Genomic DNA, 26,372 nt, shown 5'->3' with positions numbered 1-26,372 from the left:
GCTCTGCTCTGCTCTGCTCCTGGTTTACAACTCTGTTTCTGACCAAAATCTGTAAGTAATGCATAATGATGTCTATTTTTGCCTTAATAGAAGCTGGAGACTATAGTAGGGTAGGATTTCTTATCTTATATTGGGGGTGGATCTACACACAGGAAAAAACCCCACTATAAATAAGTCTGAATAAGTCAGCTCCCCCAATATTTTTGGGCAAGGGGCAGCACCCCCTCCAATATTGAGGGGGCTATTACTTCCTGCCACTGCCAGGTGCCCTCTGCACACCCCAGCCTCTGGCCAGCAGCCTAGGAGCCAGAAGGTGACTGGGACAAGTGCAGAGGGCAATCTCTGCACTTGCTCCTCCCAGCCATAGCCTGGGAGCCCAGGAGCGGAACTGCAGCTGGGACGAGTGAAGCAAAGATAGCCCCCGCCCAGCGAACACCAGGCGGCATCACATGACCACGCCCCCAATGTTGGGGGCAAGTCGGCACCCCTGCCTGGGATTCAAGTCACTGTTTTGCCCTATTTAGGCATTAAAAGCAACAGGATCAGGCCCCTTATTTTATAGTATGATTTTTGTCACTGTTGAGTGACATTTGATTCAGCATATGCAACAATCCAGATCATTCTTTGTGAATGTGTCTATGTGCAAGAGAGGCCATACAAGCAAAGGCCAACCTTGCCATTCCAGCTATAGAGCAAGAAGACCTGTTTATGGGAATGGCACCAATCCTTCCCATCATTGTGGCCGCTTCATATTAAATCTGTATAGGATGAAATGTGAAAACCCTCATTTGTGAAGTATGGTTGGCTTTTTCCTTTTTCTTTGCATACGGAGATACATGTCAAATTCCCAGTCACAGCACTCATAGAAAAAATAAAGAGCACTTCATACCAGACTTCACACATGCTACCTCTCCAGGTAGGGGGGAAATTGTGTTTCTAAAGCAGCTCTTGCAAACATTTCGAGTTTGTATGTAAAAGCTTCAAGCTTGCCACCCTGAAATATAATCAGTTTGCCATCTTTCTTTAATTCAGCACATAATCAAAAAAGCCCAGTGAAGGCACCAGAAATCAATACTTTGAAAGTTTCCTTTATAAAAGAGACATCAGGAACAAGAGCAAACAGAAACATGCAGATTAGACCTCTTACCTGCTAATCCAATTGTCAGTAGACCGTTAACTAGAAAGAAAAAAAGTAGCTATTAGAGATCCATTATTCCAAAATTATCAGAAGTACACTATAGTATTAGTAAGTAGTATATAAACAAAATTATATAGTATATAAACATATATAAACATATGAATTTATATTATATATATATTATTATTAAATATAGTATATAAACAAAATTAATCATAAACAATTAGATAGAAATGAAGCTGGTGGCATTACATGCTATTGATTTCAATAGAAACTCATTATTAGTTTGTTTCCTTGATTTCAGTGCAAACTTATGTAAAGGATATATGTTCAATGTATATAAAATATTATGTGGTGGTTTGCATTTGCAGAGTGTCTGCTTTTTTCAGAGAACTGTAGCAAGTGCAAAAGGTACTTGTGCAGCTAAAGCTGCAAAATGTTTACCTAATGAACTTGCTTATCCAAATGGCTCTCTGGGACCAGAGGGAGAATAGTACTTGGACTCTGCACGTGGTCCCACTACCCTAACACAACGCGTTCCTTGGAAATTGTTCATTAGTCGAGCATTCACACAAAGAGTCAACTATTTCTATGATTCCTACGGGAACATTTCTAATCCATGATTTGTCCAATCTCTCTCCTGCCTCCCTCCATGGTTTCTTCCTGAAATAGCTGCAGCCAACCAGCAAAAGAGATAAAGGAAAAGCTGATTTGTCGGATCTCTCTCCCAGCCCTACATGGTTTCTGCCCTAATATGGCTGCTGCAAACCAGCAAAGCTCAAGCAAGCAAGCAAGCAAGCAAGCAAGGAAGTGGGCAAACTGGCTGTTTGGATATCTGATTGTGCAAAGTGTATAGTGAGGTCAGGGCATGATTCTTTATCTTTGGATTAGTGAATTTTCACATAGTGAGCAAGCAGATTGAAGGACTTGCATGAATTAACAAGCAAGAACCTAAAAAAAGCTGAACTGCATTCCTAGTTGTTTAACAGTAATGTGTTGATTTGAATTTACAACTGTTTTTGCTAACAAGTCTAAAGACAGTTTACTCTGGAACTCTTTCTTGGTGTAGAGATCTCCTTGATTCTGACTCTGAACAAGGTCCCCAACTCATTAGGCCCCCTTCAGACATTGGGTACCACATGCGCAGCAGCCTTGGGGCAGTGGGGCAGAGGATCAGCCAAATCCCACCAATGGTGCCATCATCCACCATGGAGAGCCAAGAATGCTGCCAGCTTGGAGCTCCCCACATCCAAGTGCTCAGGAAAATCTGTCAAAATCTTTCTACAATTTCTACTTTTAGTTAAGTATTTTTATTTACTTACTTAATTGGGGGGGAGCTCTCCCCCAGCCCTGCCCTGGCTACACCCATACCCAGGCCTGAGTATGCTCCTTTTAAGACTTCCCTCTGCAGCAAGGTGGGTGGTGAAATATACTACTTTTGGGTGCTCCTGTTGGCCAATCAGGTTGTTGCATTCTAGGATCCTACCAGCCTATTTTCTAGGATTCAAGCTCAGTACATAACAGAGGGGAAGTCAGATGAGGAAGGATTTAAGATTTAAGCTGGTGCTGAGACTCTTGCAATACTCTCCCTCCAGGGACCTGACAGTCCTGTATCTAGTCAGCATTTTCCTCCACAACTGGACCTGCTTGTGCCCAGACACCATCCACCCTGTCCCTCTGGGAATCTCAAGCATTACTCAGAATCTGCTTGCCTGGAGGATTCCCAGCTGTTTCCATGCTTAATGGTGTACCACAAACACACACGTGGCTCCCTCTATGCTCTTGCTGCAATGTAGGTGGGAGCAATAAACAATGATTCCTGGCCTAACATTATATCCAAAAACATTTCAGTGATTTGTTTTGTTCCTAACAAGCCACAAGGTAAAGCCAATGTTTGTTCTTGACTTCCCAACTGCAGTTTGCTTGAGTGAAATAAATTATGAGTTCCCAGCTCTGATGTAATATAAAGCCAAATATTTACTGTTGTGTGTGAATGGGACCAATAAGTTATCTGAAACTTTATTTTTAAAAAACATCTTGCCCTCACCTCACCCTCTCCGCCTTCAAATAAGATATGAAAAATATAAATTTAGGAAGCTGTTGTCTGCCTAGCTCAGTATGGGGGCAGTGAGGGGCAGCATCTCTCCAGCACTGCAGGCGACCATTTTCCCCAGCCCTGCTTGGAGATGTCCAGGGTGGATCCAAAGGTTCCTCAGCATGCGAAGCAGAGGCTCTTCCAAGGAGCTACAGCCCCTCCCGCTTCCCATAAGGAAAGGGCACTTCTGCCTGCCAGAAATATTTAGTTGTAACTGTATAACAAAAGCCATAGAACTTGTAATTTGATTTGGCATGATGCGTTCAGGTCTCTAGGAAACACTTTCCCCTGGTTGGGTGGTAGCAAAGTAGTACAGCAAGAGCCTGAAGGGAAACATTTTTTGGATCTGCTTAATAAAATCAGATAATAATCAGCATCAAGACCTTCAGATCTGTTAGAAATATTCCACTTGGAGCTTGTGACACCATAATGAGTCCCGGAGTTGACCAGAATGTTAAAAAAGGGAAAGCAAAGTTATTTCCTCAGCCCTAGGTATGATTTTCCAAAGCAGTTCTGTCCAAATATTCCAATGTAAATTGATTCCATTAAATTCAACTGAATTAAGTATCGCTAAAGATTAAAATGTAGTAACATGTGCTGGAAATTTCAGTAGCAATCTACTTGCTAAACGATCATAATAAAGTTCAAGCTTCTTAATTAAAGTGCTAATTTTAACAATAGCAATTTGAATTTACGTGCCAGATGTCTGTTTAATTGACACTGCTGCACGAGAGCATTTAACATCCCCCCTAGATATGTATGGAAACTGAAGCAGATGCTCCTTACAGAAAGCTGAAGCCAAAGGAGTAGCACAATTTTAAGCAAGTAGGGGAAGCCCACAGCTGACAGGCAGCACACTTAGGGAGACAAATCCGAGGTGTGGATGAGCCTCTTAAATAGGTTGACAGCTTCCTTTGAGCAGCTAGCCCCAATTCTGATGAGTCCAATTCTTAAGGCGATCCAGCCTGTTTCAGAGCCACTGGCCCAGTGGAGCAGAGGAAGTGGAAGTCCATGAACTTCATCTGACTGCACAAGGGCTGCCACAAGGGCTCCTCTGGTGCTGGGATTCCTGAGGAGGCAGGCATGTCAAACTGGCTCAAAGGGCACATTCTGCTTCAAGTCTGACATATCTTCTGAATCCATGACCTGAGCACAAGGAGTCAGAGCCCTAGACATGACCCAGGGATGATAGGAGTTGTAGTCCAACAATATGAGGAGGGCCACACAGGTTAACCACACCACCTCTAAATCTTGGCAGTCAGGAGCAGGGGATCCTATGCACACAGCTTGGCTTGATGTGGAAAACTAAACTGAGGTAAAAAGTAAAAGGTATAGGACCCCATACAGGTATGTCTAGTCAACGGCAATTATGGGGTGTGGTGCTCATCTCGCTTTTCAGACCAAGGGAGCTGGCGTTTGTCCACAGACAGCTTTCCGGATCATGTGGCCAGCAGGTCTAAACCACCACTGGAGCACAGAGGACCGTGACAAAAGCCAGAGCGCACGGAAACACCATTTACCTTCCCACTGCAATGGTACTTACCGTATTTTTTGCTCTATAAGACTCACTTTTTCCCTCCTAAAAAGTAAGGGGAAATGTGTGTGCGTCTTATGGAGCGAATTCAGGCTGCGCAGCTATCCCAGAAGCCAGAACAGCAAGAGGGATTGCTGCTTTCACTGCGCAGCAATCCCTCTTGCTGTTCTGGCTTCTGAGATTCAGAATATTTTTTTTCTTGTTTTCCTCCTCCAAAAACTAGGTGCGTCTTGTGGTCTGGTGCGTCTTATAGAGCGAAAAATACGGTATTTATCTACTTACACTGATGTGCTTTCGAACTGCTAGGTTGGCAGGAGCTGGGGGAAAACAACGGGAGCTCACCCCATCAAGCAGATTCAAACCACCAACCTTCTGATCAGCGAGCCCAAGAGGCTCAGTGATTTAGACCACAGCGCCACCCGCGTCCCCTTACACTTCTTATTCCCTGCAAGAGAATAATAAGATGTGGGGATTGGACAGCCAGAGAGAGGCTGGTGAATGGAGCAGGGCCAGGGAATGGGAGGTGGAAATGAGAATGCAAGATGAGGGCGGAAACAATGAGAAGATATTCTCAGGGGCGGAACCTGGGAGCATATATGTGTAAACCAACAGAGAAATCAAGTAAATAAAGGTTTGGGGACAGGACACATCTTGTTGGAGGCAGAGCTGATGGCCCTTCTCCCTTATGCATCTGATGTGCTCATGAGATCTCCATAGCCCTTCCTCCCCTACTGCCCCCTTTCCCACCATCAGGGAGGTGAAAAAGAAGGCCAGAACAACTTGTTACTCAGAAATGTTGCAGACTGAACCCAAATACACAATTTATCCTATTCAAAGTCAGGGGGAAGAAAAAATGGTGGATTGTCTGTCCCATGTGTGATTTGTCTTGATAGCAGGTAGTTCCAGCATAATATAGTATTTTATTCAATGCACTTCATCCATTACCTTGGTAATTTTTACAAGAACCCAGTGAACTAAATGTTCAGTATTATCCTCACTGTGTGCAGAGCAGGTGAGGGATGGGGCAGAGAGAACAATGGCTTGCCAAAGGCCCCCTAAGGTTTGCCATACGTCAGGAAAATTCCTGACATGTCCTGGTTTTCTGGTGTAAAAATGGTGTTGAGGGAATTTTGTTGAATTGCCAAAATGTCAGGGAAGCCCCGACAGAAAAAGCAGTGGAAACAATTTTGGCGGTTTCAAAAAAACAAAAAAAAAGCCCTCAACTTTGTGGGTGTCAGGAATTTTACTATTTGAAATATGGCAACCCTACCTAAGGAGATCTCAGTAGGAGTGGGTCAACTTTTCCATTCACAATTTCAGCCACTGTATGACCTGGCATAGGTCTTTGAGGAACATGAAGGAAATTTAAAAAGAATGGCAGCTAGTGAGCCACATCACCAAGTGCCAGGGATTTGTGTATTAACAAATGGGTGTGTCACAAATGACTTGTACAGACACGCATGCTTTATCTTTGAAAAGTCATATATACAAAGTCACATATACTACAATACTTCAGGTAATATTTGCTACATGTGCAGAACCTTCAAGTGTCCCGATTTAATTGGGACACCCCGAATTTACAGAAGCTGCCCTGGCTTCTGATACCAATCCAGGATGCCCCAATTTTCCCAGAGGCCACTCCAGGCCACACCACTTCTCCTGACGCAACACAGCCTGGCACAAGCTTCCTGGAGGATGCTCTAGGCCAGGCAGCCTCTACCGAAGCCACATGGCCCGGCGTGATCTGCTGGAGGCCACTCTAGGTTGCGCGGCGTCTCATGGAGGCCACTTCAGGAGGATGAAGACAGCAAAGGTAAGAGGAGGGAGGTAGGGAGGGCAGGCGAGGAAGTGGTCAGTGAAGATAGGTGGTGGTGGGTTGCCCTGAATTTTTCTCACAAAAGGCTGGAGGGTATACATGCATGCTGCAGACCTGGTTAGTCCTGGAAATGGAAGCACTAAAAATAAAGTTAAAATCAAAGTCCTCATTTTTTAAGAGGCACACAAACTGAAATAATTATGTCAACAAAACAAACACAATACAAAAGATACCCATTTCTGTCTAGTTTGGAAGGTTCTTTTTTGTTCCATTACTCATTGCCCACTTTAGGAGCAAAGTAGCCTGCAGTGGGAAAATAGGGAGAACAATCATAACATGATGTGAAAAGAACAGAGGAAATGAGCTAAGTGAAGTTAACAGGGGAAACAAAAGCACTGCACAAAGCAAGGATGCATGTTGTAAACGGAAGCCCTCACAAATCTACGGGAGTGAAAAAAATGACTGGCACCAATAAGAGTAGCTAATGTGGGGGGAAACAAAAAGATGGATTAACAGGACAAATTGGGGCTGGGAAGCAAGCCTAGGATGTACTTCCTTGTCCATTCTCTCAGAAATAGAGCCCTGCCTGACTGTAAAAAAGCATTGCCGCTTGCCCACATTGGTTTGCCTGGATAACTTCCAATATCTGGATCTATTTTTCCTAAGTGAAGATGCCAACAGCATTCCCATTGGGCATCAAGCTTTCCAAGCTGACCGGGGGGGGGGGGGAGCATGCACTCTCATCTTTAAGGAGGCTGATTTCAAAAATCCTAAAGAGCTACTGGGTGATATCCCATGGTCAGAAATACTGAAAGAGAATGTAGTCCAGGATAGATAGGAGTTTCTTAAATGTATAATATTGAAAGCATAAATGCAGACTATTCCAACAAAAAAGAAAAGTGAGGAGCACCCTTGAAAATTGCAGAAGAAGCTTACAGATGAGCTGAAACTTAAGAAAGGCATATATAAGAAACGGAAGAAAGGGGAAATCACAAAGGAGGAATATACACAAGTAGCCAACAGTTGCAGGGTAAAGGTCAGGCAGGCTAAAGCGCAGAATGAGCTCAGGCTTGCAAAAGAGGTTAAAACTAATAAAAAATGTTTCTTCAGCTATGTTTGAAGCAAGAGAAAGAAAAAGCAAGTACAGTCATACCTTGGTTGTCGAACGCCTTGGTACTCAGACGTTTTGGCTCCCGAACGCCGCAAACCCAGAAGTGAGTGTTCCTATTTGTGAATGTCTTTTGGAAGCCGAATGTCTGGTGTGGCTTCCACGGCTTCCGACTGAGTTCAGGAAGCTCCTGCAGCCAATCAGAAGATGCACCTTCGTTTTCTAATGTTTTCGGAAGTCAAACGGACTTCCGGAATGGATTCCATTCGAAAACCAAGGTACAGCTGTAGGAGATTCCTTTGAATGGAGAAGATGGAGAAATGCTATTGGGTGACAGAGAGAAGGCAGAGCTGCTCACCACCTACTTTTCACCTGTCTTCACCCAAAAGCGAAGCAGTGCTCAACCTGGTAAAAACAACATAAATGAAGCAAGGAGAGAGCTGCAGCTCAAGATAGGAAAAGGGGTGGCCTGAGAACACCAGGCTAGTTTAAATGAACTCAAATCTCCAGGGCAAATGATGTCCCCATCTTCAAAAGGGAAAAGCATTAACTACATCAATTCCAGGAAAGTTCCTAGAACAGATAAATAAAGTCTGTGAGCACTTAGAAAAGGATGCTGTGATTACTAAGATCCAACATGGGTTTCTCGAAAACAAGCCAAGCCAGGCGAATCTCTTTTTTCTTTTCAATGCAGTTACAAGCTTGGTGGATCAGCAGAATACTGTGGACTCAGTGTATCTTGATTTCAGTAAGGCTTCTGACAAACTCTTCCATGATATTTTTGTGAGGAAGCTGGTATGTGGTATGTGGGCTAAATGAGGTAACTGTAAGGTGGATTTGAAACTGGTTGGCTAACCAAACCCAAAGACTACATTAATGGTTCCTTATCATCCTGGAAAAAAGTGACAAGTGGGGTCCCTGGGCCTGTTGTTGTTCAATGTCTTTATAAATGACTTGGGTGAAGGAACTGAGGAGATGCTTGTCACATTTGCAGATGACACCAAACTGGGAGGGATAGTGGTGAGAAAAATGCACTCTGCATCTGCTCAGGTATACTTTTCTATTAAAATGAGTCATTGGCACTGAGCCTGCTGAGCTGCAGCATAGTTTAAGCTACAATAAAAGCAATTCAAAACATAAAATCCCTGACAAATTGGATACTGAATTCACTGTTCCAGTAAGAACACTAAACTGAAGAGAGCTAATTCAGCATCAGCTTCATAATGTACTTTTAGGAATTCTTATAATATGTGCTTCCTGTTCAGGTTTTCATAGAACACCACTCTTGGGTCAAGCAGACTTTGGCCTGTTCAAATTTATCAATGGCCTTCTGGGAGCGAGAGGCTGCTCCTGTGTCCTTTAGAGAGAGAAATGCCTTGTAGGCTTGAGCTCACTCTACCCTGCAGGTATTTGGGTGCTGTTAATTGTACTCACAGCACACTTTGATCCATCCGGACTTTATAGGTTTGGGTCAGTAGCTGAAACCCCAGGGCCAAATCCAGCTCCTAAGAAGTACCCACTGGCCCCTAGCTGCCAAACCTAAGGTCAAGTGGTGGATGGAGGGTGCTGTGGCTTTGGCACGGGGGCTTGCTCACTTTCCATTTTTAGGAGGGCAACCTTCCCCAATCTGGTGTCTTTCAGATGTAATAGACTACAATTTCCATAAGACCAAGCCAGAATGGCCAAATAATTTGGAGGGAAAGGCTGGCACAGGTGATGCGGGCCAACCACAGACACACACTCATTGCTCAAGGCAGCACTTTCACTAAACTCGTTGCCAAGCAAAATGACAGATGATCAGAATGGAGGTGAGAGGTGTGTGATGCTGCTTCGAGGCTGGAGACTGAGAACCCTATGAAACTCTGTCAACAATACAGTCCTACATGTTTGTTGTGTTGCTTGGTTAATTTTGGGGGGTGGGGGGTGTCACTCTACACAATACATAGGAACAAACTTGGATTTCCTGTGTGTTCACTTTCCTGTGAGCTGCACCTAATTGTGTGTCTCTGGTGAGTATACCTGCATGATGCACATACTTCAGACACATTTGTCTCATTCATGTTGCATTTTGTAGGTTTGTGACTAAGATTTGTATTTATTTTTAGTGTATGAAATGGCCCAGGGTAAGGAAGAAATTGGCCAAGCACAACTGCTTTGCAATTATTCTTTTTAAACTATTCCTAGTCAACGTTGGATTCCCCCCCCCCCAAATGGATGGACACATTTGCATATGATTTTTGTGTGTGTGTTTTAAAAAGAAATGGCAAGGAAATATTAGCATTATTGTATATATGTCCAAACCAGCACAAATGTGTTTGCACCATTTATAATGAAAATTTGGTTTTTAATTTTTAATTTTATTTAGGTCTGCATCTCTAGTCATCAGTTGTGCAAGAGAGCAGCCCATGGGAAGCGTTTAGGTGGAACAAAGATCTCTCACTAATTGATAATAGAGGAGAGAGAAGAAGAGAAGATTTTATTTTTTAAAAAAGAAACAGGATTGAACAGTCTCGGTTCCCCAGAGATACTTATCTCACTTGTGGAGCAGATGTTTGCTTTCAAAGGAAGCGGGGGGGGGGGGAGAGAGAGGAAGGGGAAAGAGTTGTAAGCAAATCCCTGCCCTTAGAGAGATGACCCGCCATGAAGACAAATAAAGCACTTCTTCTGGCTTTCATTAGGACTTATTTACTATGAAAAAAGCCAAGTCAAAAACAGCCACCAGTGACCAGCTTGCCTACGAAAATAGATGCAGAAATAATTATGAAGGCAATTGGACAAGTTTCTAATTTAAAGGTAGCTAGAATTCATAAGAATAATTACAGTGGTACCTCGGGTTACATACGCTTCAGGTTACAGACCCAGAAATATTACCTTGAGTTAAGAACTTTGCTTCAGGATGAGAACAGAAATCGTGCAGCGGTGGCGCAGTGGCAGCAGGAGGCTCCATCAGCTAAAGTGGTGCTTCAGGTTAAGAACAGTTTCAGGTTAAGAACAGACCTCCAGAACAAATTAAGTTCTTAACCCGAGGTACCACTGTATGTTTCAGCTAACCCAGATGATAAAACAACCAGAACTTGTACTCAGCTTCCACCCAAAGGAGCCATTCCACATTACAGTTGGGGGGGGGGGCATTTAAAGCAAGACATTAAAACACACAGCTAAATGTAATGTGTAAATATTACAGAAACAAATGTCATGGAGCGGCAATAAGTGCCTCCATCCTGCTTAGGGTTCACACCCGGGCCAACCTAAGTTTGTCTTTCTGCAATGTTTAAAATGGCCCTAAATAGGCAGCCCTGAACACGCACACACCCTTTACCAATTCCCAAGTCTGGCACAAGATTAAATGAGATAAACATTGTAAAGCCCTTTGGGGGGGAGGCTTAAGATGTCTGCAGTGTGTGACTTCCGGTGCTAACTGCCATAGTGGAGGCACACCCGCATTTGTGGGGATCGCTTCACTGAGTATAAACAAGGATGATTGAGGGTAATTGTGCTTGTAAGCCTCCTCCAGGGTTGGGGGGCGGGAGCTACGCTCGCAGTTCACCTGATACCTGGCTCTCAGTTCCAAACGGAATCCAGGAGGCAGGAGGTGCTGAGTTCAAGCGCTTTGCCTATCGGTAACCTTCCGACTCAGCCATTACGAGCAGAAGTTCTTCTGTAGTTTAAGATTTTGACTGATTTGGAGTTAATCTACAGGCATGTTCTGGACCAAGGAGATAAACTGCTAAATAAATCAGCCACGGAGTGATAATGATTTGATTTGGAGAAAGGACTTTCTTTGGAGCATGTGAGTTTTGACTGGGGGTGGGCCTTCACTTTTTCTTTATATATACAACATGGTTGCAGCTTCAATGATTCAGCGACCCTCCCTGAATGTTAATTCTGTGTGAAAATGTTGATATTATTGACTGCACCAAATTTCCACTGGAACGCAATTAAAGTTAAGGCCCTTTGATCTACCATAGCCCTGGAGGGGCATGCAAAAGTTCTAAAGACCTGAGTCCTCTCCCAATACCAGCTTTCTGCTTTTGCAGTGAGTCCGCCTACAAACATCCCACTCTTGGAGAATGCAGGCTGCTAGAAACATTGCCAACAGAAGCAATTCGAGAAAAAAGCTGGAGAAGAGTGGGGGTGCATTGTATTTCTCGAAATACTTTATTATTGTTCTTCTAGCATGTAAGAAAACCATTTCCTATTCACCTCCATGCTGAGGTGCCAGCTTAAATAAAACAGGGGATGCAGGTAAGCCTCGCCCCACATAACTGATCACAAGACACACCCTTTGAATGGCAATGCCCAACAACGGGGGGGGGGCTGGCCCCCTCAAATATTTTATGGCGGAAGCGAAGAGACCTTGATCCCTAGGAGTTGGCTCCTATGCCCATGGAATTGCCTTGTTTCTTCAAACAAGATCAGAACATTCCCAGAGAGGAATTTTAAAGTACCCACAAGAAGACTTTAGCAAACTCTTTGTTTTTCTTCGTTAGCAGGACTCCTGGAGAAGCCGTGCAATTCCGGGGAGAAGGGGAGGGATATTAACCATGAAATCGGCTACAAAAGAGAACCAGCATTCCTTTGATTGACAGGATGGCTGAAATGAATAGCAGCAGCATGTACTTACCCCACAGCGCAAAGAGAAGATGTTGCACCAGCCATAAAGCATGAATCTCCATCCTGAATCTTTCAAGAGCAATAAGCGCAGCCCGCAATTTTGGGGAGAAGCAGCACACATTGGGGATGAAAAGAGGCGGTTCTGGAGCAGCCCTCAATTCCTTTTACCAAGCCCCTTTTCTCACAGGGAGGCTGTTCTTCCTTCCACAACATCAAGTCCCGAGCAGCAACTTGGTGTTGGCGGCAGCTGGGTGAGGAAAGGGGGATCTTCCTTGCACAAAATCCCACCCTTCTGCTCCTCCCATCAACGAGATGGCAGCAGCAGCAGCAGCAGCAGCTGCTCGCAATGGCTTTTCCTCGCTGCTTTCTCCTCCCCCAGCCCCCAGGCTGCTTTAGCGGGAGAAGGATGAGGATGTCGCAGCTATTCTAGGATCCTCGGGGGGGGGGGGGAGGAAAATGCAGCTGGAAGCGGACCTCCCAGGCACAACCAGGAGAGATGTCCGCTCACGGGATGTGGAGATCTATCTATCTATCTATCTATCTATCTATCTATCTATCTATCATCTACACATGCAGCCAGAAAAGGACAGCAGGAGGAAGAAGAGAGCTGGGTGGCTCTTCCCTGTGAAGGGGTGTGCTCTCTCTCTCTCGTTCTCTTTCTCTCTCTCTTGGGCAAAGTACAGGGCAGTTACAGTTGTCACAAGATAGCTCTCCAACAACTTTGTCATCTCAGGCGTGAGATGAACTTATCTCAATGTAGCTTGCCAGAGGACGAGGGTGGAGGTCTTCTGACAACATCGTGATTTATCACTGTGGGATGAGTTGGTATGCTAACACCTGTTTGCAACAAACCTGTTAGGGGCATTAAAGAATCAACTTCAAGGAGCATTTAAAATACTGTAGAGGGGTTGTTGTTGTTGTTTTTAAAAGGGCTTGTCAGCACATTGATGAACAACACATATTGAGTAAAGGACTGTCCTTTTAAAAAATAGTTTCAGTCCAGTGACTAATATTTGGGCAGGGGTCAGAGGTGCCAAGGAAAGCAATTTCCTGTGGATTTAAGAGCTGCAGTGAACATGATACAGAGACTTTGATTTCTGCAAGGGGCTTGCACTACCCCAGTATAATTTTTTTATTTCTTTGAATAGCTGAGATCTTGCCAGAAAACTGCCCTTCAAATTTCCCTGTTCTCTCCCTGTGGTTTTCCATTACAAGGGCTGTTGTTGATCTATTTTTTTTAAATGTACATGTTTGCAGTTTGGGTGAGGTTTGTATATGTTTTCATTGATGCGCCTTTTAAGACTGTTACATTTCCCACCATTGTTGTGCTATGAGAACTTCAGAGGGGGCAGTGCTTACTCAGGTTTAGTTTTGTCTGCAAATAAATTGCTGGAGGCAATGTGTTTTGCAGCGTTTGAGCTTATTTACAAATATACAGGCTGCACATAGGTGGCAGTGCTCTAACGTACACTCATGTCCATTGCCCCACATCAGGAAACTTCCCAACATTAACCACAAAGTAAGTTGGTCAGCCAGAGTCCTCATTAATTGAATCTGCCTTGCAGTGGACATTTGGAGAGAACAAAGGCAAGGGATCACAACTGTGATTTTAATAACTGGACTCCCTGACTGGCCACACTACTAACCACACTTGTCTCAAAGGTGGTTGAATGAGCACCAGCCTACCACCAGCCTGAGCCCCATGTCCCCACCAGCTGTGAGCTGCAACGCAAGCAGCTGCACTTGGCTGAGCACCCTGTGGCCAGGCCAGCACCCTGCTGCAGCTGCAGAGAACCACTGTTATGCCACTTTCCCTTTTTTATTTTATTTTATTTTATTTTATTTTATTTTATTTTATTTTATTTTATTTTAAATGGAGCAGCTGCTACACTTCAAACAAAAGAGAAAGTAATGGCAGCAGCTACCCAGCCATGGCTGCCAGCACCTAGCAGTTGGGAGCATCAGAGCATGCAGGGCCTGCCTAAGACTGAGGCTGAACATGTGGAGAGATATCTTACCTGCTCCTGCCCAAAGTCTCACCCAGTCATGTGTCATGATTGTTGCTGAGACGTGTGGGACTTTGCCAAAGGGTTGGTGACATCTTGTGAAACTTTGGCAAAGCCTCATGGGATTTGGGCCAGCTTCTCTGAGGTGCCTGTGGCAAGTAGCAGCTGCCAAGGGGGCTGGCCCTAGGAGATTTTTTAAATATATGACACTATTGCATTACTCCTGAAAGAAGAACAAAGGGTAATTATTTGCTTCTGGGCAGTCTACTGTAGATCCCAAGTAAGAGGTAGAAGTGCTGGAGAGAGAATTTCCTTGAGAAGGAAGCCCTCACTGGCAGGGTCATCCCTGACTGAAAGTTCATGGTGGTTTATACTCTGGTGGTGAGTGCAGAGTTTACGGTGGTTGTTTTTGACCTGGCTTCCCTGGCAGAGGAAACAGGCAATGGGCTGGTAGTGAGGGAGAGCATCCCTATTGGGGCACTGCAGAAAGGGACTTTTGCCATTGTTATGAAAGGATTATACAGTGGTACCTCGCAAGACGAATGCCTCGCAAGACGGAAAACTCGCAAAACGAAAGGGTTTTTGGTTTTTTGAGTTGCTTCGCAAGACGATTTTCCCTATGGGCTTGCTTCGCAAGACGGAAACGTCTTGCAAGTTTGTTTCCTTTTTCTTAAAACCGTTAATACAGTTGTGACTTGACTTCGAGGAGCAACTCATAGCACGCAGTGTGGTAGCCTTTTTTGAGGTTTTTGAAGACTTTGGTGATTTTTGAAGCTTTTCCAAAACTTTTCCGACACCGTGCTTCGCAAGACAAAAAAAAAACGCAAGACGAAAAAACTCGCGGAACGAATTAATTTCGTCTTGCGAGGCACCACTGTATTAGGAAAGCGGGTGATACAGCTCCCATTCTGAGCCTCCAGAAAATGAACAGGGTGCTGGATGTCCACCATCCACACCAAATTGCCTATTAATTTTAAATAGCCACCAACCCTGTGGCTCTACTGAGAGACATACTTCTCCTCTGGCAGAATAGGAGGATCCTGGCAACTGTTGTAACCATAACTGGTATACACTTCAGGACAAGCTGAAGATGAGGAAGGGGAGGTTAGGGACTTAGGGGGTACTCATGGGACATCAGATGACATCGAAGGGACAGCTGACGCTCAGTGGGTCTAGGAGGAGCGGCCCCTGTCCCCACAGAGACAGCGGACTTTCAGGTTGGGGGAACAGTGGGACTTGCACCCCAGGCAACTGAGGCAGGCAAGAGAATGCAGCTCGGCTCACTAGTGACCAGGTGGAGATCATGGGGATTTTTGGGTCTGGGAGGAGGTTGTGGTCATTTAGTTGGATAAGGCTAAGGGCAGGTGAGGATCACATGCCTTTGCAAGTGGGGAGGCATAGCTGCTCAGCTGGAGCAAACCCAGACACGTCCATCCAGATTGGAAGGATAAATGAGAAGCAAGCCAGAGACTCTGGGTCTACGCAGCTTTTTCCATTGATGGACCATGACTTGGCTGCTTTGGGGAACTCCACTGGACGATGACTTTGGGACTGACCCACAGATGTTCCAACCCTGGACCTTCTGCAGAGGTGCGATCCTGACCTTACAGTTTGACTTCAGACCTTGCTTGTTGTATTGGGCCTGGACTGTCTGACTACTCTCTGGTGTTGCACTTGGGACCGTGTGCACTATCAGGACTTGCCTCGGGGTACACCAGGGTTCAGGACATCCTTCTTCTTAACCTTGGTGCATCATCCTTTCCAGTGCTAAAGGATTAAAATGTGTTTGCTCCTTCCCCTCTTTTGTCTAATTAAAATGAAATATAAAAAATCCCAGTGTACATGTGAACAGGGACTGTTTCTTCAGTCCCAAAAAATCAATGGAAGAAAGCTTAATAACCATAGGAGCCAACTCCTAGGGGCCAAGGCCCCTTTGGACCCCACATAAAATATTTGAGGGGGCTCCCCCCCCCCCGTTGATGGGCATTGCCATTCAAGTAGTGTGTTCGCACCATGTTTTGTGATTGATTATGCAGGGCAGGGATTACCTGTCCCCCAATATTTTATTCAACTTGGAACCTGTTATGGAAATTACCGGGGGGGGCCACATCTTTAAAGTTAAATATTACAAATATTATGCCTGAATGTATCCTTTCAACTTGACAGCTCAGGGAAGTTACCTAGCTTTAAAAATAATATAAAATCATCTCCTTTCCCAGTTTCCTTCTTTCCAAAGCTATTTTCCCCTTGAAAAAGGACTCTAGGAAGTTCCCAGAGGTGACAATTGCTGGGCTCATTTTTAGCCAAAGGAAGCCATATCTCATCACCTGACTCGCCTCAGGCTCCAGACAGGCAAAGGAACTTCTATTGTACTTTTGGGTGGTGGGTACTTAAGACATATTTGTCTATGCTAATCTTACACCTGAGTCTTGCCCTGCCATGTCTGCTTATGCTAATCTTGTACCAAGGACTTGTCTGGACATGTTTGCCAAGGTTAACCCCTCCCCTTTTTGTGACATGTCAGTGATGTAGCAATGATGCTGTACGAACTGTATTCTGGGATATGGTGGGAAAGTTTTAAAAGTCTTTGTCACCCCATCCTCGGGGTTCAAATTTGCTCTTTGAACCTATTGCACAATAAACTCTGGTCTACAGCTATTTGCTCCAGTTGGTGGCTGGAATCCTTCCTTTATTCCGCAGGGACCCGCGGGCTCTGCCCGACGAGCTGGGTGACTGAGCAGCCTCGCACCTAGATTTTTCCGTAACAAACCCGTTAATAACTAATATTTAAGACAGAAATATTTAGATGTGATGCAACCATGCGGCTCTTACCCAATATTTTGACACCTAGTTACTGTATTTTCGCTCTATTGGACGCACCGGACCATAGGACGCACCAGACCATTTTTTTTCCTGTTCTCCCCCTCTAAGTCAAGATGCATTCTGTGCGTTCAAGGTGCGTTCACCCAAAGCCTCCGGAGCCCAGCAGGAGTTCCCGCTGGGCTCTGGAGGCTTTGGGTTCCTTTCCACCTGCTCTTTGAGGCTGGTGGGGGGAGCGCTGCTTTCCCCCACCGCCAGCCCCAAAGACCAGGTCAGGGAACAGAGGGAAGGCGGTGCTCCGCCTCCCCACTGTCCCCCCAGCTTGTGGGGCTGGCGGTGGAGAGAAGCGCTGCTTTCCCCACCACCAGCCTCCAAACCAGGTCGGGTTTGGAGGCTGCTATCCACAAGCCTGCGGAGCCCGGTGGGAACTCCCGCCGGGCTCCCAAGGCTTGCAGATATCTGCCCGAAGCGCGCCCCAGGCTTCGGGATGCAGGCTGCTATCCACAAGCCTGGGGGGCCCGCGGGCACTCCCACCAAGCTCCCAAGTCTTGCGGATAGCTTCCTCAAGCCTGGAGAGCAAGAGGGGTCGGTGCACACCGACCCCTCTCACTCTCCAGGCTTCAGCGAAAGCCTGCATTCGCTCCATAGGACGCACACACATTTCCCCTTCATTTTTGGAGGGGAATAAGTGCGTCCTATAGAGCGAAAAACACGGTATGCTTTTTCACCAGAATCTGTAGCTCTGCCAAAATCTCTTCCAAGAGAAGCTTTAAAGCAGGCATGTCCAACTGCCAGCAGCCTGCAATCTACTATCGAGTATCAAAAACTGGCAGTGATCTACCACACTCTCCCATTGTCATTCTTCAACTTAAACATATATTTGGCTGGGTATGCCCAGCCAGATGGGCGGGGTATAAATAATAAATTATTATGATGAGAAAAATAATAATAAATCATTACCCCCACATCAGCCCCCTCCCAGGGCCCTTGGCGCAGGTGGGAAGTCTACACACCCCGAAATGTCCAATCCCCCCTTTACCAGATGAAAAGTTCCGTGGGGAGGGGGACAGTGGCTTACTTTCGAGTAAACACAGCTAGACTGGACCTGGAAAGGTGGGGAAAGAACTAGGAGGAAGAGGGCATTTTCTTTCCACGGCAACGGGAGGGAGGGGGGAAAGCATCATTGTCTATCTCACACTGCAGCCCCTGTATAGCCCGTGCGCCTCAACTTCGCCTCCCAATAGTGCCTGCCCCCCCCCCCACATCAAAGGGAGCAGCGCAGCTGATCCTGATCCCTCCTTCTTCCCACACAGCTCCTCCCCGCGCCTCCCTCCGTCTCCAGCAGCCGCCCCCTTCCACGATAGCAAAACCACGCTAAGCCCGCCTCCCCTCTTCCAGAATAAAAATTATTTTCAAGACAATCCATCCCTGCCCCCCACCCAGGCCAAGATGTGTATCTGAGCTCTGAAAAGCACAATTTGCAGTTTTCCCTTCTCCTGAAAATAAACAGCAGAAGGATCACATCACCATCACGAAGACAGTTGCCTGTCATCAATGCTCCAACGCTGCCTTAGGCTTCTCCAGGCTTTTGCCATAGGTAATGGCTATACTCTCTTTCATGCATTTGGTGGCGCTTTCCCTGCACTGCTCACAAGACATAAAGGTTTCGTCAAAAGCCGCAGCAGTTGGCACTCTGGGGCCTTGTGGGCGGACAGAGCTGCCAGAAAATCTCTTACACAGAGGCTGGCAATAGCCAGGTCAGTGTCTTTGTCAATCCAGTCCTGCGTGTTCCTTCCAATTATTTCTTACACACTGATGTGTGTTTGGAAATATGCATTGGTACAAGTATTTGAAAGATTCCTAACGGCCCATAAGAAGTCCTAAAGTCTATGGGTTACCTTTACAGTTGGTTGAAACTCTATAACGTTTAAGGGAAGGGGAGGCCAGAGTATTGACTGGATTTTTTTTATTATTTTTTTAATACACTTTGTATTACTGTCAGGAGTGAGCTGGTAATAAATCACATTGTGCAAGCTGGAGTTAACTCTTTGTGAGCAAGAACACAAGCTGCACAGACTTGGCAGGGTGCCAGGCCTAATGATTACAGCACCTCATTTCTGGTAGCTTTTGCCCATGGATCAGTTGCCAAGACTGAAAGTCCTGGCCTCCTCACAGCCACCTATGTCCCCTCCTCTCCATGGCTTTTTGCAAGCAATCAGAGACTGTGCCACACTAAAGACCCGATTCCTTCTCTGTAAAGTGCAGTGATCAATTGAATACATATGAAGTGAAACAACATTTTGGTATCCCAGTTCCAAACTGTACATACCAGAGATAAAGGTAAAGGACCTCTGGATGATTAAGTCCCATTGAATTTGACTATGGGGTGCGGTGCTCATCTCGCTTTTCAGGCCAAGGGAGCAGGCATTTGTCCTCAGACAGCTTTTCCAGGTCATGCAGCCAGCATGACTATACTGCTTGTGGTGCAACGGAACACCGTGACGAAAGTCAGTGCACACAGAAACACTGTTTACCTTCCCAGAATGAGCACCCTGATCCTGCTAAGCCTGATGTGTGTGACCCAGGACTGCATCCAGGAGTGCTAACTTGAATAAAATATTGGGGGGTCCAGGTAAGCCCTGGCCTGCATAATCAATCACATGACACAACACACACACATACTATTTGAATGGCAGTGACTATTGACTTGGGGGGGTGGGGCTCAGCCCCTAGGAGTTGGCTCCTATGACTGTGTCCATCCACTGGATTTCAGCAGACCTAGTAACATATTGGCTCACACTGGTAGCACGAGATTCTCCTCCTCTTCCACTAGCTGTGGCCCTCCCTTTTGTCCCAAAAGAGGTCAATATAGAAGTCTTAATCCAACACTTTCACACATTGTCCTATAGAGGTGTGGAATACATTTCTTATACTATAAGAAATCACCTTCCTACCCTCGCCCTGAAAGTTGTTTTCTTATATTCTACAATTTCAAGCTCATTATAAATGAATAATATTCTTTCCAAAGTGGCAGTGCTGTAGTAGGAGGGGGGGCGTGGCCCTGCGTGCAATTTTTGAGGGGCCACAACCAAACACTCCTACAGCAGGCTCCCAACCCAGGGGCGGAGGCCGCCTCTGCAGGGAAGCTGTGCCCCTTCCTCGTGCCTGGCTGCAGTTCTGCTCCCAGGTGCGCCCTGGGTGCGCTTTATGAAAGGAGCTACAGCAGGCTCCCACTATTCCCCCCTCCCTGTGCCCCTGCCCCAGGCAGCGCTTCCATACACTCCACTACAGCAAAGTGGGACTGTCTTCCTACTTGTGGAAACTGGACTTCTACACCTTAACCCCCTATGGTAACCTTGGCAACTCCTGTTGTGTGGACACCCAATAACACATTTGATGTGTTAGTGACCAACAATCAACACCTTTGTCTGTCAATGGCTTATTTCCCAGCCCCCAAACTAGGCGAGCTGCCTGGGCTTGTGATCCTAAACTTTAATGCAACTGCACTTGGCATACTTTTAACCAAACTTTGCTTAACCCATGAATTTATGAGTTTGATCCAATTCTAACCCTCTACTGAATCTAGAGGTTATAGGGAGTCTGCCCCTCCCCAATCTTATGACAATACTTAAGGCCCTGCTAAGCTTCTCCCCTCCCCCTGTGCTTGGTGCCTAGTTCATTTCATTTGGTAATAGATCGTGATGCAGTTGACCTTCGTTAGATACTTTAGGAACACGTTTACTTTATCGTTTCTTAGATTTGTTATATATATATTTAAAAATATAATTGATAAAATAATATATGCCAGTCATTAGTCTGCACCAGGCGTCCTATTGGGAAGACCCAGTTCTCTGAGTGCATGTTCTGGAAGTTGGGCAATAGGGGCAGTACAGGATTCCTATTGGTGTACCGACCTCCCCGCTGCACCAAGGATTCCCTGCCCGAGCTGCTTCAGGTCGTGGCGGATATGCTCCTGGAGACACCTAGCTTGGTTGTCCTGGGGGATTTTAACATCCATGCCGACACGACCTTACAAGGGGCCGCTCGGGACTTCGTGGAAAGCATGGCCTCCATGGGGCTGTCCCTGAATAATTTTGGCCCAACTCATAGCTGCGGACATGCCTTAGACTTGGTGTTTACCTCTACGGATGTTGGTGATCTGACATTAACTAAAAGCGAAACAAAAGAAGTGCCATGGTCAGATCACTTCCTGGTGCAACTGGACTTCTCCGCGACCCTTCCCCTCTGCAGGGTGGTGGGACCGATTCGGATGGTCCGCCCCGCCACTTAATGGATCCAATTGGCTTCCCGAGAGTGGTAGGGGATGTTTTATCCCAAGTTGATGGCCTTTCAGCTGATTCCCTGGTGGCCCACTGGAATGCGGAGTTAACCAGGGCTATTGACTGTCTGGCTCCAAAGCGCCCTCTCCGATTGCATGGAGCCCGGACAGCCCCTTGGTTTTCCCCGGAGCTGAGGGTGATGAAACAATCGTTGAGACGGCTAGAGCGCCGGTGGCGGAAAACTCATTCTGAATCAGACCAGACACGGGCTAGAGCTCAACGTCGAGCCTACCAAGTGGCAATGGCGTCGGCGAAGAGGGCCTTCTTCACCGCCTCCATTGCATCTGCAGAAAACAGCAGGAGACTTTTTCAGGTGGTTCGCAATCTATCAGAACCACCTGCACCACCGGGGCCCCAAGATCTCCTGCAATGCTTTTGCAAATTTTTTTGCAGATAAAGTCGCTCAGATTCAGAAGGCGGTAGACTCCACCATGGGAGCAGGGCCAGGGTGGGAGAGTGCTAGAGTTCTGTCTAGTCCTGTTACATGGGATCAATTCCAATCTGTTACCTCCGAGGATGTGGACAGGCTGCTTGGACAAGTGAAACCGACCACCTGTCTCCTTGATCCTTGCCCATCCTGGCTGATAAAAGTGAGCCGGGAAGGGCTGGGCGATGGGCTCTGCGGGGTGGTGAATGCTTCCCTCTGTGAGGGAGCCTTCCCAGACCTGCTGAAAGAGGCGGTCATTAAACCGCTTCTTAAAAAAACATCTTTAGACCCAGCCAAATTGGCCAACTATCACCCAGTCTCAAATTTACCATTCTTGGGCAAGGTGATTGAGCGGGTGGTTGCCAAACAACTCCAAGCACGCCTGGAGGATGCGGACCATTTGGATCCCTTCCAATCGGGATTCAGGCCTCACCATGGGACTGAAACTGCCTTGGTCGCGCTGGTTGATGATCTCCGGCGGGCTAGGGACAAAGGTGAGAGCTGTTTCCTAGTTCTGCTGGATCTCTCAGCGGCCTTTGACACCATCGACCATAACGAGCTGGGGGCACTGTTATACGGTGGTTCCGCTCCTTTCTCCTGGGCCGTGTCCAGAAAGTGGTGGGGGGGGATGAGTGTTCAGACCCCTGGGCTCTCACTTGTGGGGTGCCTCAGGGTTCCGTCCTCTCCCTCATGCTTTTTAATATCTATATGAAGCCGCTGGGAGAGATCATCAGGGGGTTTGGGCTGGGTGTTCATCAGTATGCAGATGACACCCAGCTCTACCTCTCCTTTAAATCAGAACCAGTGAAGGCGGTGAAGGTCCTGTGTGAGTGCCTGGAGGCTGTTGGAGGATGGATGGCGGCTAACAGATTGAGGTTGAATCCTGACAAGACAGAAGTACTGTTTCTGGGGGACAGGGGGCAGGGGGGTGGGGGGGATTCCCTGGTCCTGAATGGGGTAACTGTGTCCCTGAAGGACCAGGTGTGCAGCCTGGGAGTCATTTTGGACTCACAGCTGTCCATGGAGGCACAGGTTAATTCTATGTCCAGGGCAGCTGTCTACCAGCTCCACCTGGTACGCAGGCTAAGACCCTACCTGCCTGCGGACTGTCTTGCCAGAGTGGTGCATGCTCTAGTTATCTCCCGCTTGGACTACTGGAATGCGCTCTACGTGGGGCCACCTTTGAAGGTGACCCAGAAACTGCAATTAATCCAGAATGCGGCAGCTAGACTGGTGACTGGGAGTGGCCGCCGGGACCACATAACACCGGTTCTGAGAGATCTGCATTGGCTCCCCAGTACGTTTCCGAGCACAATTCAAAGTGTTGGTGCTGACCTTTAAAGCCCTAAACGGCCTCGGTCCTGTATACCTGAAGGAGCGTCTCCACCCTCATCGTTCAGCCAGCTCCGAGGGCCTTCTGGCGGTTCCCTCATTGTGAGAAGTAAGGTTACAGGGAACCAGGCAGAGGGCCTTCTCGGTAGTGGTGCCTGCCCTGTGGAACGCCCTCCCAGCAGATGTCAAAGCAATAAACTATTTTACTTTTAAAAGACAACTGAAGGCAGCCCTCTTTAGGGAAGTTTTTAATGTCTGATGCTGTACTGTTTTTAATATTCAGTTGGAAGCCGCCCAGAGCGGCTGGGGAAACCCAGCCAGATGGGCGGGGTATAAATAATAAGTTGTTGTTGTTGTTGTTGTTGTTGTTGTTGTTGTTGTTGCTGTTGCTGCTGCTGCTGTTCAAGCTAGCAGTGGGCTGCACAAATTTACCTAGACCTAAGCTAATATTGGAGGGCAATTGTTTACATGACTTGGATTAACATCTAAGGGATGGGAAGGAAAAGGGAGCCTACTCTGGTTCCTAGCCATCTTGTGCATACAAGTATTGCAGAAAAAGCAGCCCTCCATTAGATGTAGCTCCCAGAAGCCAAAACAAGTGGGAGACATAGTCCCCCAACTATTTTTCAGTCCAACATGGAACACAACATTCAAGATGCTACTATTCTTTATTTATAATACTATCAGTGGGCTTGTTCCTTTCTGGCAGTTTGACCAACTGTGTTAAACTGAAAGGTAACTGACATTCTTGCACATTTATTACTAATGCAGGAAAAAAGAAAAATGCTTCCACCTTGTGGAGTGACATATTATAGCATCTGTTTAGTTCATTATGGGAGCCAATTCATTTTGTGCATTCTTAGCAGCAGAGGAATCTTTGGGCATTTTCCACATACATGTCATGACCCTTGGACCTGATCTTTCTAAGGGTAACACCTATTTCCTCAAGGAGAAAGTCCTACCTACTAGTATGAAACAGACATACTAGACTGCAGGGCTTTTTTCTAGGAAAAAAACGGTGCAGGAACTCATCGCAAACAGACCTTTGTACTAGGAGTCCATATGCATCAGCTCTGCCAGTGCACAGAGCAGCCCTGCCTCTCTGGCTTGCACACACAAGCAGGGTGTTTTGCACAGCAGATGCGCAGGGAGGCTGAAGAGCCTCATCAAAGCTCCACTGCACCTCTGGCTCACAAGAACACCCTCTCTGGAGTCCAGAGGATGTCCCCTTTGCACTCCAGGGAGGGTCTTCTTGTGAACCAGAGGTGCAGCAGGCAAGTTTATGCCGGAACAGCGTTCCAGAGCGTTCTGACTCCAAAAAAGCCTTGCTAGGCAGAAAGGTTAGCATCAACATTAGCGTCATTTTCCAGCACTGCTTCTTGCTGACTCATGAATCATGCAGTGCATTCACCCAACCTGTAGTTATGGAACTTAGCTGACAGTCCTGGAAGACCTGCTTCCTGCCTTGCAGGTCTTTTCCCACCTGGCCTGGCCTTGAACAGACTTTTGGCCTGGGGTGTTGCTTAGTGGCTGTGTGGTGCTGGGGGTGGGATGTTGCTCTTGTTTCTGTTAATTTTTTGTATCTTTATTTTGGATCTTATCATTTATGTGGAAATTGTTCAATTTGGTTGTGTAATTTTTGATATTTTGTTTATTGTTTATGACTACTTTTGGTATGTCTGTAGTTAGGTGTTTTTTTAATACAATAAACCCACAACTTATGTGGGAGTTACATTCCAGGGTCTTGCGCCTAAAGCCAAAATAGTGTATACCAAAAACACATTGGGTTCAATGGTGGGCTGCAATGTCAAAGTCATTTCCCCCCAAACCCCATCCCCTTTTTTATTTTTTTGCCCCACATGTAAAGCTGAATGTGCACAAATGCACGTAAGTTGTGGGCGTACTGTATGTTGTAAGCCACCTTGAGCATGGTTTTAACTCTGGAAAGTGGCATACAAATAAAACGGCTTCCTTGATGCCACAATTTCTGATTCATTTCATGGCAGCTTTCCCCCTTAATGCTTTGTCCTTCTGCCATTGATTTCCATGTGAGCCAACCACGCGCCGTCCTTGATTCCACAATGGCAGGCGGGAGTGCTCTCTGCTGCTGCGCTCTGCTCGTCCGCTCAACAGCTGATGGGAGGGAAGTTGTTTCTTGCGGCCGGCTGAGTTGCACAGCTTCCCTGCCCAAGGGAGATTGAGGGCGAGAAGGGAGGAAGAGGGTCTCCGCTGCCCCTTGTTCCCCTCTTACCCTTCCAAGCAAAAGTGGGGGAGACAGAAAACAAGCATCTTACTTATGTGTGCGGGGCCCCGGAATGCAACCTCCATGTGAGTGAGGAGTATCCTCTACTGAAAACAAATAATGTTGCTGCTTCTTTGACATTTTCAGCATACACACTATTTATCACTATTTCACTATCATCTGATAAGACATGGAACAGACTCTTCTACATACAGCAGATGGTGCTGAAACAGGCAAAATCTCTTAAAGCAGAGATGAATGAAATTAAAAATGAAATCATAAAGGCAATTTAAAAGGACACGGACATTTTGAATTAAAAAAAGGTGAACATTTGACATGGTTAGGAAGGGGCTGTTAATAAAATAGAAGCCTTTTATATGCAACTGTCTGGAGAAATGAAGCAATTAAATGATAAAGTGGAAATTCTGGGAAGTCAGACAGAGAGATAGAAAGATATTTGGATAATTTGGCATTATTAGAATTGAAAGACAAAGAGTTCTACCCATGATTTAGAACAATTCCTGAAGAGAAGGGTGAAGATATTAGGGTTAAAGTCATTAATTCCCTGGCATGCTTTTTGGAAAAGACTATGGATGATTTGGAGGCAGAAACAGACAAAATCACGTTTTGCAAAGCTAAGAAAGGTGCCAAGAGATATTCTGGTCCAATCTGTTAGAAAGAAAATTAGAGACAAAGTCCTGCAGCAGCATTTTGAGACTAGGTTGAAAATTGACAATATAGATGTGATTGTACTGAAAGAAATCCCACAGCAGACACCGCATAAAAGAAAGTCAAGTAAACATACGCAGAAAAGAATCCAATTTAGATGGAACACACCAGAGGGAGTGACTTTCACCTTTAAACATCACAGATATTGACTGGATTCAGTACAGAAAGCAA

General features: G+C 46.1%; 1 long non-coding RNA gene across 1 annotated transcript in view; it reads right to left on the bottom strand.

Annotated features, from left to right (window-relative positions):
• The window catches only part of LOC308479932, a 74,782-nt gene extending 60,692 nt beyond the window's left edge, over positions 1-14,090 (bottom strand). The window contains exons 1-2 of the long non-coding RNA XR_013987902.1: positions 12,316-14,090; positions 1,148-1,177 (exon numbers count right to left, since the gene is read on the bottom strand). This is a non-coding gene — a long non-coding RNA (uncharacterized lncRNA). The remainder of the gene's footprint in view (positions 1-1,147; positions 1,178-12,315) is intronic.
• Positions 14,091-26,372: the final 12,282 nt, after the last annotated feature.

The sequence above is a fragment of the Podarcis pityusensis genome, assembly GCF_964106645.2.
Source record: "Podarcis pityusensis genome assembly, chromosome: 6".
Lineage (NCBI taxonomy): Eukaryota > Metazoa > Chordata > Lepidosauria > Squamata > Lacertidae > Podarcis > Podarcis pityusensis.
Note: the sequence above shows the minus strand (reverse complement) of the source record. Positions and strands in the feature narration are given on the sequence as shown.